General features: G+C 39.7%; 2 long non-coding RNA genes across 3 annotated transcripts; one reads left to right on the top strand and one right to left on the bottom strand.

The window, feature by feature from the left end:
- The first annotated feature begins 3,677 nt into the window (after positions 1–3,677).
- On the top strand, positions 3,678–4,912 carry LOC117540717. The gene is made up of 2 exons (XR_004568204.1): positions 3,678–3,745; positions 4,099–4,912. It is a non-coding gene; the product is annotated as an uncharacterized LOC117540717 (long non-coding RNA).
- LOC117540716 lies at positions 4,115–5,729 on the bottom strand. Of its 2 annotated transcripts, XR_004568203.1 has the most exons (6): positions 5,561–5,671; positions 5,220–5,280; positions 5,087–5,120; positions 4,940–4,985; positions 4,450–4,521; positions 4,115–4,345 (listed from the first exon to the last, which is right to left on the bottom strand). It is a non-coding gene; the product is annotated as an uncharacterized LOC117540716 (long non-coding RNA). The 2 variants fall into 2 exon arrangements; XR_004568202.1 differs by having other exon boundaries at positions 4,450–4,985; positions 5,561–5,729.
- Positions 5,730–16,152: the final 10,423 nt, after the last annotated feature.

Here is a 16,152-nt window from a genome sequence, read left to right on the forward strand (position 1 = left end):
TAACTTTGGTGCGTGTAAGAGTGAGTGTTTTTAGCAGAGCCATATTGTGTCCTTGTGATTATGTTGATTATTACCTGCCTGTATAATGTTGCAGCTCAGCTGATTTTGGATTGATGGCAAAGGGAGAGGGACTTAAGTGAGTGTGAAAACACAAGGTAAGTTTAATACTACTGTTTTATATAAGTAAGCATACTAAACATGTATTCTATCACTGTATTATATAAGTAATCTTGTTAGTAACCTACTGTATGGCAGGTGGAGGGGCAGTGATGTTACAGGTGGAGGAGCAAGACTGCAAACTCACAAGACAGAGAAATCAAAGTTTGTTCTCCAGAGAAGAGGTTGATTTCACTTCAATTTTTTATTTCATATTTTCTAAAGATGTGGAAATGGCAAAAAAAAAAACGTGAGAGCTGTAACCAAGACAACTGTAACAACAGGAGTAGAGAGCCACCAAGGTTTTTCAAGTCCCTCTCTTACTCCATTTTGCCAACCCAAACTTCCAGGTACATGATGGGACACCTTGCTTGTTTTTGTTGTTTGCTCTCCTCTGGCTGGGTGCTGGCAGGTGGAGGGCAGTGATGTTGGCAGGTGGAGGGGCAGTGATATTACGGGTGGAGGGGCAGTGATGTTACGGGTGGAGGGGCAGTGATGTTAGCTGGGTGCTGGCAGGTGGAAGAGCAATGTTTAGTCCAAATATTTCCATTGCAACGGCTAATGGAAATGATTGCAGCTGTGGATCTGTTTGGGGGTTGCTGGATGTGGTAGCTTGGCTGCTGTTGTTCCTTTTCACCTTTTTGGATTGGCTCTTGCTTCCAAAATGGCCATCTTTTAATTTGATTTTTTTTCTGTCATTTCTGATTTGTTTTGCCTCAATTCTAAGCCTCAGCCGTATTAATCTTTTTACGAGTTTTTGTTGTACTCCACAGCATGACGGAAGCCTGCTGGAGAGGGCCTGAGCTTCTTTCTCCAAGACACCCACTGCGTTGGGGAGCTGCATGAGGGAGGAACCAGTCTTGGTCCTAAATAGTTCCTCAATTTGGTGAATGAAGTCAAAGGCTTCTTGGGAGGGACGACAAAGAGCACCTGCCTTGAAGTCTTTCAAGTCCACTAACAAGCTGTTGTCACCAGAAGGACTCTCATCATGGTGCTCTGTTGCAATTTTGCATTTTTCACAGATGCTGGCAAACTTGATGATTTTGTGGACGATGTAGCCTGCAAGATGGAAGAGAATACATTTCTCAGTTTTTGTGAGGTCAGGTGCTGCTGCTCTGTTCACCGCCATCAGCTGTTCCACTCTGACTGATGGAGTGATTTTTGGCTCCCCTGTGTCCAGGAAGTCTGCCAAAAAGCTACTGTGGTCTTCCTGGTAGCTCCCAGAGCTGATGGTGGTGAGGAACTGCCCCACAGATATGATTCTCAGTGCATGATGGAATTCCACTGGAGTTGGGACAGGATTTTTAGACCTCACACAGCTGAATGTATTTTCAAGGCAGTCTTGTGTGAACCTTGACGTTAACACAAACCTGTGTCCTTGTGTAAGCATCTCCTCTTGTATGGCCAAAATTGATGTTGTTGCCATTATCACCCCTGTTTGAACAGGCTTCCAACCTCCCTTTTGACCTATCTTTATCCCACGAAACAGATGGACGATGTTCTGGAGGAAGGTGATGGCCTTTTGGTACTCCTCCATCTTGAGCCTGCTCAGGGCTGTAATTGGATGGCGAGATGACATCAGATCAAACCAACGATCAACCTGCTCCAGGAACCACGCTGTCGTCAGGTATGACAGAGGGCGGTTTTCTTGCTGCACCATGTATTTCAGCCCAGCACTTGTAGCCTTACTGAACACATTTAGAGCAAGACCAACCTTCATCTTATCAAAGTGACTTGGCTCGATGGCTGCAGCTGAAAGATGGGGAGCTATTTTTAAGGCCATCCCTTCTTGAAAGGTCAATAAGTCCTTAATGGGGACCACAGAAACCTCGTTAGAGGGGAGGTTCTCTCTGTTAACAACATCCTCAGGAATTATGAAGACCTGCCCACGGACAAGGGCACTTTTTAAATTTTTTACCAGATGTGGGACATCGGGCATGAAATAGAGCTGCCTGTCTGGTTTTGCTGGATGTGGCACCGATGTTTTATTTTGGTCCACCCCAAAGGATTTCCACATGGCTCGGTTAGGGCTACCCATGTCGGTGGTGACATCAAGCACATGTAGCCCTATGGATGCTGCCCTCTGTATTATCTCAATAATGATTGGCCTGTACTCTGCTCCATTGGTAGAATTGCCAGTGTAATGATATGCCACTACTTGCTTCCACCGTGTTGTGTTTCCAGCCAACATAAACACACAAGCATGTGTTGCCACCCCTGTGTGACCTGGTAAAGTCACATCACCGTACAGTTTGCCTGTAATCATGTCTAACTCCACACTTGGTGTGATTGCCATTTCATCCAAGGTCAACACACACTCCCTTTCAAGGTCTGTCAATTTATCTGCCTTCAATTTTAGGAAATCAAAGACCTCTGTCAACACACCAGGCTCAAACTTAACACATTGCATCCTTCTTTGCAGTGTCCTTATTCCTGGAAGGGGAATCTTCAATTCCTGCAGAGTTTTGTAACCCGTTGGTCCGCTCGCAAAGCGAATTTTTAAAGCCTTCTTAATTGTCTCATTGCTCCATTTCATCCCCTTTGTGGTGAGTCTGCCTAATGCCTTCAGTTGGTCTTTTGAAAACGTTTTCTTATATTTCTTGTCCCTAATTTTCATTGTTTTCTTGAGAGCTGCATTTTCCTTCCTGATTTTTCTTAGTGCAGCCTTTGCTTTTTTGGTGATTCCTTCTTGGCTCTTTAATTTTCTCTTTAATTGTTGTAATAGATCTGTTTGAATGGCTGCTGGTTCCCTCGTATGCTGACTAGCTGCTGGTTCCCTCGTATGCTGACTGGCTGCTGGCTGAGTGGGTGGTGTCCGCCCTCCCTGTCTCTCCTCACTAGCCATGTCCTCTTTTTCTTCACCCTCACTTTCCTTTCTCTCAGTCTCCTCATCCCTTCTTCCCTCAATCTTTGAGACTAATGTAAGTAGAAGACATGGCACTGTAAATGTTCGAAAATTTAAAATATTATACCACTTAAAAATAAGAAATATTACTTTTGTTACTAAGAGTTCATACTTATTATACCTGTGTCACCTTTCACACTATAGCTGTGATCATGAGCTATGGGCTTTGTAGATACAGGTCCCGGGGTGAATCGTGGTGCAGGGGCCCTTCTCTTTTTGACCACAGGGCGATGCACGAAGATGGTGGGTATAGCCTCTGCTCTCAGCCTAGTCTTGCCCTTTTTTGTCTTGACAAACTGGTCTGCATCAAAATGTGCCTGCGGAGTGACTTGAGGTTACTTCACACACAGAACAACTGTGTCTGAATCTTGTCTGCCCACATACATATTCCATAGTGGTTGAATACACAGTATTAGGAAACACTTTATACTTACTGGCCGAAAGCCGAAAGGGCCTTTTTAACCATTTTCGGCCGATAATTTTCGGTGGCCAAATATTCGGTGCATCCCTAATTTAGACTATGTGTTTTTGATTAACTTGATTAAATGGATTTACTACATCAATGTATGTCTTTTCAGGCCGCCATGTTTTGTCCTTTCTGTGGCCAGCATCTGGGGACAGTTCAAGTGTTCTGTGGCTCCTGTGGCAAACATGTACAGTTTTTGGCAGAAGTTGAACACAACAGTAAGTTCACTTTTTTTATTGTATCTGTTTCAAATGCAAGAAATAAGGATTCAACACACTACTCTGTTTAGAATACTAATTGGCAGATGCATACACTAGTTATCAGCATGAAGGACACATTTTTTCATTGTCTGTTTATGTGAAATATGTAGAAGCCATCATTAAATTGTAGACCAATGCATGATTAAATACACAAAACAGCTTATATTATACATTCATAATTGTGTATTAGTTCTATCTTTATAGAGAACATTATACATTTAGAATCAGATTTTGAGACAGTGAGCGGCTGGGAAAGTCACACCGCCATGGGGCACAAACAGTTGCTGACGTGATGTTTTCTTCATTCTCAGGCATTCCATAAGGAGGGTCAGGAACTCACGCTTGGGACCACCATTGTCCCCTCCATCCTCAGTGTGTCCCTCATCATCAGTGAACTTAACTGACATCTCATGAGAGGGATCGAATGAGGCACCTTTGAAGCCGCGGATTGCTCCATCGCACACACTGGCTCTATTAATATTGAACCTGCTGCAAGATGTATTTGTTATTTTTGCAGAGAGTTCTGCAACAATGTGTGCCGCAGTCATGTATTCTGTGCTGGGAAAGACAAAGTGATGTATTGTAATATTAAATGATGAAGCTAGTAATAAGATTTACAGAATAGAATAGAAAAATTAAGTGGTAATAGTAACAATTAATACCTTTGCTCCATTGTGTCTTCTGGCTCAGACTGGCTATCAATAATGATAAGTGCATACACAGTTGTGTAGTTGCTGCAGTGAGAAGACAGTTGAATAATTACTTTCAAATACCTAATATATGCATGACAGTCATATTTACAAAATGATGTCGATCCTATTCCTGTTTTTTCAATACATTGGGTTCTAAACTGACAACAGCACTTTTGTCATACTCCTGCACAATCCTTGTAAACATTTGAAATGGATGCAACAAAAAATATCTGATCTTTGAAAAATATTTGTGGGTGTTTTTTGTATTGTCTTCACTAAGATGTCAGATGTTGTGGGTGTCATTTGGAAATGTATAAAAGTATAATTGTTCTGCTTCCTGGCAATGTTACCCACTGTGATTGGAGGCTATACAAACAAACAAATGTAAAATAAAGATACACAGCAAACAACTGTGTCACGATGCAACTGTCAACCTCGTTTATATAGAAGTGGTTCTGACCCGGGGCAGACTGGACCTCTTCCTGGAATGGGGTTGGTGCTCCATCCTATTTTTACCCAGGAAATAAGTGCACACAAAGGTATTTATTGATTTTATGTTCACAAATTCAAACCTACATGGTATAATTACATTTGTAATTAGTCTTACCCGATCAGACGCTGGTTGTGGGTGCCTGAGAGGTCTGATAAAGGTTAACAACAAATATATTCAAACTACTGTACTGTTAAAACATTCTGCTTCTTGTGGCACAAAATAATATGTTGACAATGTTTTATTTTACCCTGCAAACTGTTGTCCATTCGTGGAGTGCTCACTTTTGGAACATTTGGAATGTCCCACACCTGCATACAAATTCACTTTAATTAAGAATAAATGCCACGATAAATCCAAACTGACCAAGGTACATTATATTGTTGACCGTCCTTTAACTCTCACATTAGGATTTACATTGAAGCACAATAAACCAACTCCTCTCTGCACCTATAATATATCTATATGATGTCAAGAGTTACATTTAGGTGCACAGACACTCTCAAGTCTCTTGACTTGCAAGCTCTTTCACCAAACAAGCTAACGCTAGCTGGGTAAATATGACGCTCTTTGTATCAAAACAAAACTTACCTTTTTATATATCGTCTTTTTCCACTTCGATCAACTTCGTTTCCTCCGGCTTCAATTTGCAGCACTCTTGTTCGTTCCCTCTATGTCTGGTCAGACATCAATCTGTTCCACGTAGCGTGCCCCCTAGAGGCCTGGAACACTTCCGGAATGTTTTTTTTTTGTATGTGTTTTGGGATTTTTATGTGCTTTAGACTTTGCATGTCGTTTTGGTATTTGCAGCGTTTTTTTGTTGCGTTTGTTTTCGGGGTTTGTGTGTTGTATTTAGTTTGCATCATTTCTGTAAATGCAGCGTTTTTTGGTTGTATTTGTTTTCAGGATTTGTTTGTTTTTCATTTCAGGATTTGCAGCTGTTTCCTGCTAATGTATTTGTTTTTGGCCGTTGTTCCGCGTTTGCACCTGCCGGCCACCGTACATTAGTCATTTAGATAACTTGTGTCCTCAATTACCATGGGATTACTGAAACTACCATGAATTTAAGAAAATGGCATTACTTTAGATCCCCTCCCTCTAAATATATCAATACACATTAGAAAGTGATGCTCCTGACTACCATACAAGTTTAAGAAGATAATATTGGTTTTAAAGAATTCAAAGCTATAAATAAACAGCAACAGGCTCTTTAACCAAGGCACTGTTAGCCTACCATGTAAACTAGTTGTTCACACTAATCCTAATATTATCACTTAATATTAGCAAATTCAATTTTATTTTTTAAAACATATTGATGTAAATACATACACATATCGATTTGTTGTATACATATTGCAAATCAAAACCTTTATTCACTAATAATTACCAAAAATCGTAGTTCTATCTCCTGTTATCAATGCATTCACAGTGCCCGCCTTGAACTTCCGGGGAACGATCCTCGTCTACATGAACCACGTGACGATAACCGTTTTTGGACTTCCGTTGTCGTAACTCTTCTATTATACGGCTCTGGGACGTCCTTTCCTCCGGAGCGTCACGTGAAGCGACGTCCGTTTGTGATGACGCTGCACAGCTGATCGTCTGACAGCAGCTCTGTCCCCGTTATTTCCACACACCCCCGCCTCTGTTAGTACACATTTACTGACACAAACATTTGTATCATCTGTTGTAGACCCAAATAAATAAAATAAAATAAGAACTCATTGTCAAAAAAGATAAACGCCATTCTTAAAATTTATAAACGAACAATAGTTTGATTAATATTGATTAGAGTGCACAATAGAAATAAAATAATTGAGAGAAGAAAAAGAGATATGTTATCTATCAAAACCCAGTTAGATTAACATTCATTGGATTGCACACTTTGTTTGTTTGTTTGGATATGTAGCACATTAACATTTTAATAGCACTTAATGACTGACTGAATGGAAATGACAATAAATGAAAATGTAAAACGAAAAAAGCGATCATGAAAATGTTTCCAAAAAATGAATTAAATGCTTTTTGACCACTTTGTTGTTCAGATATATCACATATTTGTAACTAAATGATACATGAATTGAAACAAAACACGGTATAAACTGAGGAGTGACTCCCGTGAGGTTCATGTATTTTCTTCACTCTGCTTTCATGTCAAGAAGCATCAGATCAGTGCATGCACTGCCTCGTCCAATCAGTGAGCGATACACAGTAAGGGGGCGGGTGAGTATCTGAGGATTTCATCGGAGGATGGTCTGGTGGTTCCTCGGTTATCGCTCCTCCATGATCGCTCCTCGCTCCTCGGTCCTCCGGCAGAAATAAGAGCCATGGGACGGTACTCAAGATGGCGCGGGCAAATCAACTTCCGGTGAGACCGAGGACCGAGGAGCGAGGAAATGAAAATAGTCGACCTGAGAAGCAGCCGCAGCCTTTACGTATCGAGGAACAACACGGGAGAGGAAGACAGCTGACGATCTTCAGTCATAATTCAATGGGGTATGTAATTTATTTCAGAAAACACTTTTTGTCCTATTCCATGGAATACTCTTAACGTTCCGATAGCAATGAATATATTGAATGCTTTGACAATAAATACATAAACATTTTTATCTCTGGAAGCCGTAGCGCTGTAAAAAGCACGACCAATCATTTGAGCCGGCCCGGCTAAAGTAACTGGATGGCCTACCTGCCTGTCAGCCTTCCGTCTGTGCACAAATGTATCTCGTGCCCTCATTGGTCACGTGCGCGTTCGTGTGTTGGAGGAGAGGCTCTGTAAGGAAGTCTGAAGGAAGAGGCAGATTTTTCCGATTGTGTATTTTCAAATTCGAGCGCACTCAAGCTGGTTTCTCCATTCTTGCCTACCCTACCTTTAACTCTTTTTAAAGTGCATCTATATGTTTTATTTATTTCAAAGTGGGCCCATTTTAATTATATTTGTTTTCCTTCAAATGTGCAGAGGACTCCCCAAGTGCTGTGTTTAATTTATGTTAAAGTAGGCCTGTGTATTATTTTTAATTCTCCTTATAGGAGTTCTTTGTTTCTTATTCGAGGTTAACAGTTTTATATAATGTAATAAATAGCCTAATAAATGCAAAAAAAATGTAGTTTTTGGTCTGATATAACAATAAATACAACTTTATAAGCTATCAAGCTATGAAATATGTTTTGCGGCTCCAGACAACATTTGTTTGTGGAAAAAGGAGCAAAATGGCTCTTTTGGTCAAAAAGGTTGCAGACCCCTGATCTAGATCCTCTGTCTCGAGCTGGTCTCGAGCAAGCGGCAAACTCTGGGGAAGAGCCGGGACGCCAATACGGAAGTGCCACACACTGCAGTTCATATATTGGCCAATAGGGACTGACTGCAGAAAGGAGCAATTTCCATAGACCCCCATGTTAAAATGCCCAACTTTACAGCATAAAAAAAAACATGTTTCTACCCATGGATGCAATAGATATTATTATGAATAAGTTAGATTCCACCTTCATGATTATGGATCTGTGAGTGAATTGTTTTCTAACACGACCCTTTTATTTATATTGGGTCTTAAAGTTTTTGCATAAATTAGGGCGTGGTCACATTGAGTGACGGCTCTGTCAAGTGACTGCTGCTGCTAGCTTCTTGTCTCTCTGCTAGCTGCTCCGTGAAGCTACAGGCACTCTGCCTGCTCAGCTCATCCAGGGAACACAACTTGACCCCGGCCGTGTTTGTTTGTTCTTCATGCTTATATATCGGACTATTGTGACTCGCTCTGCGGTTGAAACAGACGGTGCATGCATGCGGTTTTGCGGTAAGTGAAAATCGAGTACTTATTTACAGTGGCGAGCCGTCAGGGCCCTCTGAGGGCCTAAGATATTCTAAAACATTATATTTGAAAACATAAAAAAAAAAAACATTTTTTAAAAAATATTTTTTTGTATATGTTGTTGTTGTTACATTTTTCATTAGTTTTACCAAAATAACTTGATTTAATTGTATTTAAAATAATATTTCCAAAGAAATAAATCCTTCGAATCTGCCTGTTCAGTTTCTGTTGGAATGTGCCGTCTCTGCGAGTTATGTGAAGACGGTAGAGCTTGTTGGTCCCTCTCTACATTCACAGAGGGCCCGCTATAGTAACTCAATGATACCTCATTCACACCAACGGTGTTTCAGGGCCGGTTCGGAGCTGGAGCTTGAAAAGCACCGGGTTTTCCTCTTCACACCGCAGCGGAGCAGCCTCTTAGCTCCGGAATCCGGTTAGTTTCAAGCACCAAAAAATTGTCCGGCCAGAGCAAAAGCACCACATACGTCACGCTTACGTCGAGGCGGGGGCAGGGGCAGAGACAGATCAACTCCTGAACAACAACAAAAAGCCCGCGTTTTATCCAGTTTGTACACAACGATGGAGAAACTTAACAAGAGTTTCAGAGTTTCAGTGTTTCTGCCATAGACTGTATATATAAAGGTTTCTGCTTCTGGTTCAGTCCACCTTAAGAAATAAGACCGACCTCGGAAGCAGTTGTGTTTTAAAAAAAGCTTTATTGACACGAGTACACTTTTTTATAAGAATATAACTAAACCACAGAAATGACTCCGGAAAAGCTGCAGATAGAGCCATAAGAAATGAATGCAACTGATTTCATCCGCGCGGTTTGGCTTTATGAAGCAGGCACGCAAACGGTTACGTCATGACGCAAACGATGACGCAACGACGCATTACCAGTCGGACTCTGGGCGGTGTGAAAAGAGCCAGAGCTAAACCGAAGAACTGGTTCTGAACCTGAAAAGCTCTAGCACGGAGCTTGAACCGGAGTTGCGTTGGTGTGAATGAGGTATGAGAGAGTAATGTCAAATGACAGTACAATTGACCAATCATATCTTCCCTCTAAATGGGCGGGCTTTATTTTCGCGGACTTTATGACAAGTTCCGCCCGCTGTGAGGTCTATGCAAGTGGTGCAGTGACGCATCCTATAACCCGGAAGTAAGCTTCGCTCGGATTCCCTCGACAGAAAGCAATGGCATTTCTCCATAGGATTTTGGAAAATAGCTCAAAATAAGGTCTGTGGAAAACGAACCTGTTAGATAAATGCACGTTTTGTTCAGCCGGATAATATCCACATGTCATTGTCTACCCTACTTTTATTATTTTTGAATCATGAATTTAAACGATAGATTTACAATTAGCATAAGTTCGTTCATGATGGCTCACTTAAGTGATAGTGATGACATCGTTGCGAAATTATTAACCGAGTCATTTTCAAGATTCAGTTACAATGATAAACTGGAGTGGCAAAGGATCAGCTGCATGACCCGCCATCAAGTGCTTCATCCAAACGGACAGGAGGATGGACTTTGTCTTTAAGTGATTTGATCATCAAAGGTAGGCCTTAAGTCATTTTCAATGTGGGCCGCCGTGCCGACTTAATTCATTTGCAATTGTTACTTGGCTGTAAGTAAGGGAGCCTGTCATGATAGGTGTTTATATAAATAGTGTTGTTTTGTGTGGTAGAGGGTCGCTGTCATTGATGCGTTTTGCACCCCGGGCCGCTGTTTTGATATTCCGCTGAAGTATACGCTGTGACGTAATATCTCTTCTTTTTTTTCGAGGGAAGGGGGGTCAGAGGGCCTAGGTATAAAAGCCACGGCTCGCCACTGCTTATTTATTTGTTAATGATTTTAATCAGCTACGTAATGAATGTTAAGGCTTGGGTTAGCGTGTAAGCGAGTGGTAGATACATCGGTGCTAACGATGCTAATCGTAGCCTCCAAGTTAAAATCATAGATATAGACTGTATATATAAAGGTTACAACGAAATAGACAAGTGTTAAGCGTTAAGTGGGATAATACTGTAGAACAAACGGCTTCTGTTTGAGGTTGATAAAATAAGGTCATCCATGTAACTTACAGAGATATTTTATTATGTAGGTAGGAACTGTATGCATCGCTAAGGTTAATTTAAATTGGCTATGCTCAAGTATGTAGACAAGCTAACGTCGAAGTAGTGTATGTGAAATCAACCTCACAATAAGATGTGTGTATATTACAATTATTAATGTCATATTTCAAGATGATTACAATATGGTTGGTTGAGCTGGAGTTCATTATTGAGCTTACACGTTAACATCACAGTCATCTGAAGAACAAACCCAAACCTTGTTGTTTGTATTAATTGCATTACCAAATTGGTATCATTACATTACATTGCATTTAGCTGACGCTTTTATCCAAAGCGACTTACAATAAGTGCGTTCGACCAACAAGATACAAATAAACAGTAAGCATTGGTAACACAACTTCCAAAGTTACAGTAAAATAAAAAGGACCCTGTCTCGGACAATACACAATCCAACATGTTCAACAGAAGATAATCAGTTGTTTGTACACATGGTACTTTACATATATCTGTTTGTTTAAGGTGTCCAGGTGATGCAGACAGGCTGAACCAGAGAGTGAGAGACAGAACTGGACTCCTCACAGCAGTGAACTTCAGCAAAGGTACAAATACTGTTTTTTTTATACTGTACAAAGAATAAAGAAATATATTGGTTTAAATGAATGAAGTATTGACTTGAATACACTGATATACATTCCATTAAACAATACTAAATACTAGATCACCTACACATCAGTTAAGTTGAGGGTTTTTTCCATGCAAAAAGTTACATTTAGATGTTAACAAGCAATATGATTTTGTCAGCTTTCTAATTTAATGTATTGAAGGCAAAGATATTTAACACATAGTGAGAACTGCTACTATTTATCTCTCAATATTGTCTGTAAAAAACGTGGTAAAAGTTATTCTTTCAGTGAGACAACAGAGCAAGCTTCTATAGTTGCACTACGTTTTGATAACAGTTAAATATTATTTTTGATAATAACATATATTTCAATGTTGATGAACTTCATACTGTTCATTCATAATCTGATTGTCTTTGTAGCTCACTGTTGAAATTAAAAAAAAAACATTACAATTACAAAATAATTATATCTACAGCCCCTAAACACACAAACACACCGCTTTCATAAATAACACACTTGTTCTGCAATAATATGTTTTATGTTTCCTGTCATTTTTGTGAAAGACACGACTCAACATGTTCTCCTTCTCTGAGGGTCAAGAAGAACATCCAAGAGGAACATTAAAAGCTGATGTTATGATATTTTAAGACCAGTACAGGACTACTTTTATTGTGAAAACACAGTCAGCTGATCGAATGCAGCTATTTCCACATATACACTCCACCAGCTGATTATTTCTATTTGCCTCACTTTATGAGCTTCACATCACCTGTGCCTTGTACTGCAGAGTTTGCAACGTCACAAATAAATGGGGCCAATCTTCAGTCAGATGTGAATGTGTAATCTAACATTTTCAGTAAGAATAATGGACAAAAGGAGAGCAAATACAATTTATTGAAATGTGAACCAAAACTTAATCAAACATATTTTAAATAAAAAGCACATATGGACAGAAGGTGTAAACCTATTAAATGTATAAGTAAACACATTTAGTTAAATAAATTGACAGACTAGGCCTGTGCAGTTGGTATCAGCTCCTCCATCAGGCCTGGTCCTCCTCGCTGAGGAAAGACCCTCAGTCCTCTCCAAACCAACAGACAGGACGTCCATCACACGGAGGTTTCTCCCTGAAGTCTCAGCAGCTTTCTGGACACCACGCTGTCTCAATCCATCCACACTGAATATGAGAAGGGAAAATGAAAATAATAAATGCTTTAGACAATAAGAAATATAAAGTTGACTGTTTAGTTGCTCAGTTTTTTTAGATTGTCAATACTATTACTGTATAACTAATATATCAGGTTAAGAGGCACATTCAAATAAAGATTGGTCTTTAATAGTGTTAATTTCGTTGACTAAAACTATGACGAAATATGTTCGTCAACGACCTTTTTTTCCATGACGAAAACGAGACGATGACGAGACTGCACCGACGGCAGTAAACAATAACTGTAACGAAATCATCATGCAATATCGTTGACGAAAAGTGACGAGACGAAAATGTAGTTTACTAAATAAAAACTATGCCAAAATCTCTCTTTACTTTCGTTGACGAAAAATTAGGAGACGAAATATTATCAAAGATAACGTTACATCTCTGATAGTCAGTTTTTCTCCCAACAGTTCCATTTCCGGTGCTGCGGCAGGGCAGCAGCTGTGTGTCTGTGCTGCGCGCGGCGGTAGATTTGAATTACACCGGGCAGCGGCACACTGTGAACTGTCAGGAAGACTCGGGTCTAACTCATGGTCTAACTAACCTTATTTAACAGAAAATAAAATGGCAACAACAGGGCTTCGGAGCAGTGGTTGCACTCGCGTTAACCGAATACCCCCCTGTCAGCGCGAGTGATTGATAAATTGTGCACTCGACGGATAATAATGAATTATGACGGAAATGTTACGATCCTGTCTGTCAAAATGACTGACAAAGAAAAAGTCTAAAGCCACCACTGCTTGGGAGAAAGAAACTATGTGATATTTGGGCCCATTTTCGCTACAATGAGGCGGCGAAAAAAAGCGAATGCATTGTTTTATCAGAAGGCAAGGCAAGGCAAGTTTATTTATATAGCACTTTTCAACACAAGGCAATTCAAAGTGCTTTACAAAAAATGAAAGACATTAAGAAAAGGGCATTTAAAATCAGTCATTAAAAAGAAAAGCTAATAAAATAAACATTAAAAGAAAAAATACATGGATAAAAGTTACAGTGCAGTTTAAGATATGAATAGTTCAATTAAAAGCAGCGACAAAACGAAAAGTCTTCAACCTGGATTTAAAAGTATTCAGAGTTGCAGCGGACCTGCAGGTTTCTGGGAGTTTGTTCCAGATATTTGGAGCATAATAACTGAACGCTGCTTTACCGTGTTTAGTTCTGACTCTGGGGACAGTCCCTGAAGACCTGAGAGATCTGGATGGTTCATAATTTAGCAGGAGGTCAGTAATGTATTTTGGGCCTAAACCATTCAGTGCTTTATAAACCAGTAGCAATATTTTTGAAATCTATTCTTCGACACACAGGAAGCCAGTGTAAAGACTTCAGAACAGGAGTGATGTGATCCACTTTCTTAGTGTTAGTGAGGACTCGAGCAGCGGCGTTCTGAATAAGCTGCAGCTTCCTAATAGATTTTATAGTGAGACCTGTGAAGACACCATTGCAGTAGTCGAGTCTACTGAAGATAAAGGCATGGACAAGTTTTTCCAAATCCTGCTGTGACATTAGTCTTTTAATCCTAGATATATTTTTTAGGTGATAGTAGGCTGATTTAGTAACTGTTTTAATGTGACTGTTGAAACTCAGGTCAGAGTCCATGACTACACCTAGATTTCTGGCTTTATCTGTTATTTTGAATATTGCAGACTGAAGCTCAGCGCTAACTTTTATACGTTCTGACTTGGCTCCAAAAACCATTACCTCAGTTTTATCTTTGTTTAATTGGAGAAAGTTCTGACACATCCAGTCATTGATTTGTTCAATGCACTTACTCAGTGTTTGAATTGGAGCATAGTCTCCTGGTGAAATTGTTACGTACATTTGTGTGTCATCTGCATAGCTATGGTAACTTATTTTGTTGTTTTTCATTATCTGAGCCAGTAGTAGCATGTAGATATTAAAGAGAAGAGGCCCAAAGATGGAGCCTTGAGGAACCCCACATGTCATATTTGTCAACTCAGATGTGTATTTACCTATAGAAACAAAGTTGTTTCCGTCATTTAAGTAGGATTCAAACCAATTTAGAACTGTTTCCGAAAGTCCCCCCAGAAGGGAAGCAATGTGGCCATAACACAGGTAAAAACACCACAAACCTGACCAGATCTCTCAAATAAGGACAAGATATAATCTTATTTATTTATATATACTAAAATGACAAATTATTGGTTTTGGCTAGACTAGTTTGACTGAAATGTTCTATATAATCTGATGACTAAAAAAGACTCTACAGTTTTCATTGACAAAAAGTAGACTAAAATAATTAGTTTTCTTTGACTAAAATAAGACTAAAATGCTCAGACTTTTAGTCGACTAAAACTTGACTAAATAAAAACAGGATGAAGGTGACTAATATGACTAAAACTAAAAAGAAAATGTAACACAGGACTAAGACTAAAACTAAATTAAAAAATAGCTGACGAAATTAACACTAGTCTTTAAATACATTTTGTCTTTTGAATTGTTTGTCTAAAGTCAATGCTCTATAACTGGTACTTAGTTTTAATGATACAGTCTGGTTATTATGCTGTTTGGAGGAGGCCTCACAGGTAAGAGCACTAACTAGCTACCATCACATGTACCTTAGCTTGACTTAAATGTATTAAACGTATAATTAAGTGATATCAAAATATAAATAACTAATGTCATGCAAACATATTAATATGTGCTTGATTCCAGTGTTGAATTTAGCACAATTGCATACAAACGTTATGGGATTTTAAGATTCTGAAGTATTATGCTAAAAACTCAATAACTTAGATTATTATTTATAGTTTTGCTGAATAGTTTCATGTCCGCTTACCTTAGAAATGTAAAATGCGACGGCAGTGTGCAGATGGGGAGCATGTTAGCTTAGCTTGGTAGCTTCAGCTAGCTCTGGAACTTCCAGCTCGGTGGCAGGAGGTCCCGTCTCGGCTCCGCCTCTTTGCCCTTATTTAGAGCAGGCGGGAGTTGAACTCTGACGTCACTGTCGAGCCGTTAGTGGCCGACTCCGCCTACTAAGGGCTTCTCGGCAACTGCAGAATCCTATGGGTGACGTCACGGACCCGATGTCCATTTATATATACAGTCTATGGTCTCGAGCCAGTTAACTAGCGGGCCTTCTAGAGTACCCTGGAACCGAGGGAAACTGAAAGAATACGCCCATTGGCTACAAATCAATATATGATTGGTTGATCAAACTGTCAGTCCAAACGTACGCTCTCATTCAGTGCAACAGCCAGGGCATTCGATCAAGGATGTAGAATACCTTGGTTGAAGGATATTCTACCCAGAGACCCAGAACAAGATCTGATTGGTTGCTTTCTTTGCTAACACAAAACCACTGACATGCGTAGTGCATGGTCCGAGAAGGACAAACAAATCAACGTAACACTGTAATATTACAGAATACAGATCAACAACACTGATACGATTCTCATTTATTCATTTTATATACATTTTATTACATTTTATTTAAATAATTAAATCAATT

This window comes from Gymnodraco acuticeps, unplaced genomic scaffold (assembly GCF_902827175.1).
Source record: "Gymnodraco acuticeps unplaced genomic scaffold, fGymAcu1.1, whole genome shotgun sequence".
Taxonomy (NCBI): domain Eukaryota; kingdom Metazoa; phylum Chordata; class Actinopteri; order Perciformes; family Bathydraconidae; genus Gymnodraco; species Gymnodraco acuticeps.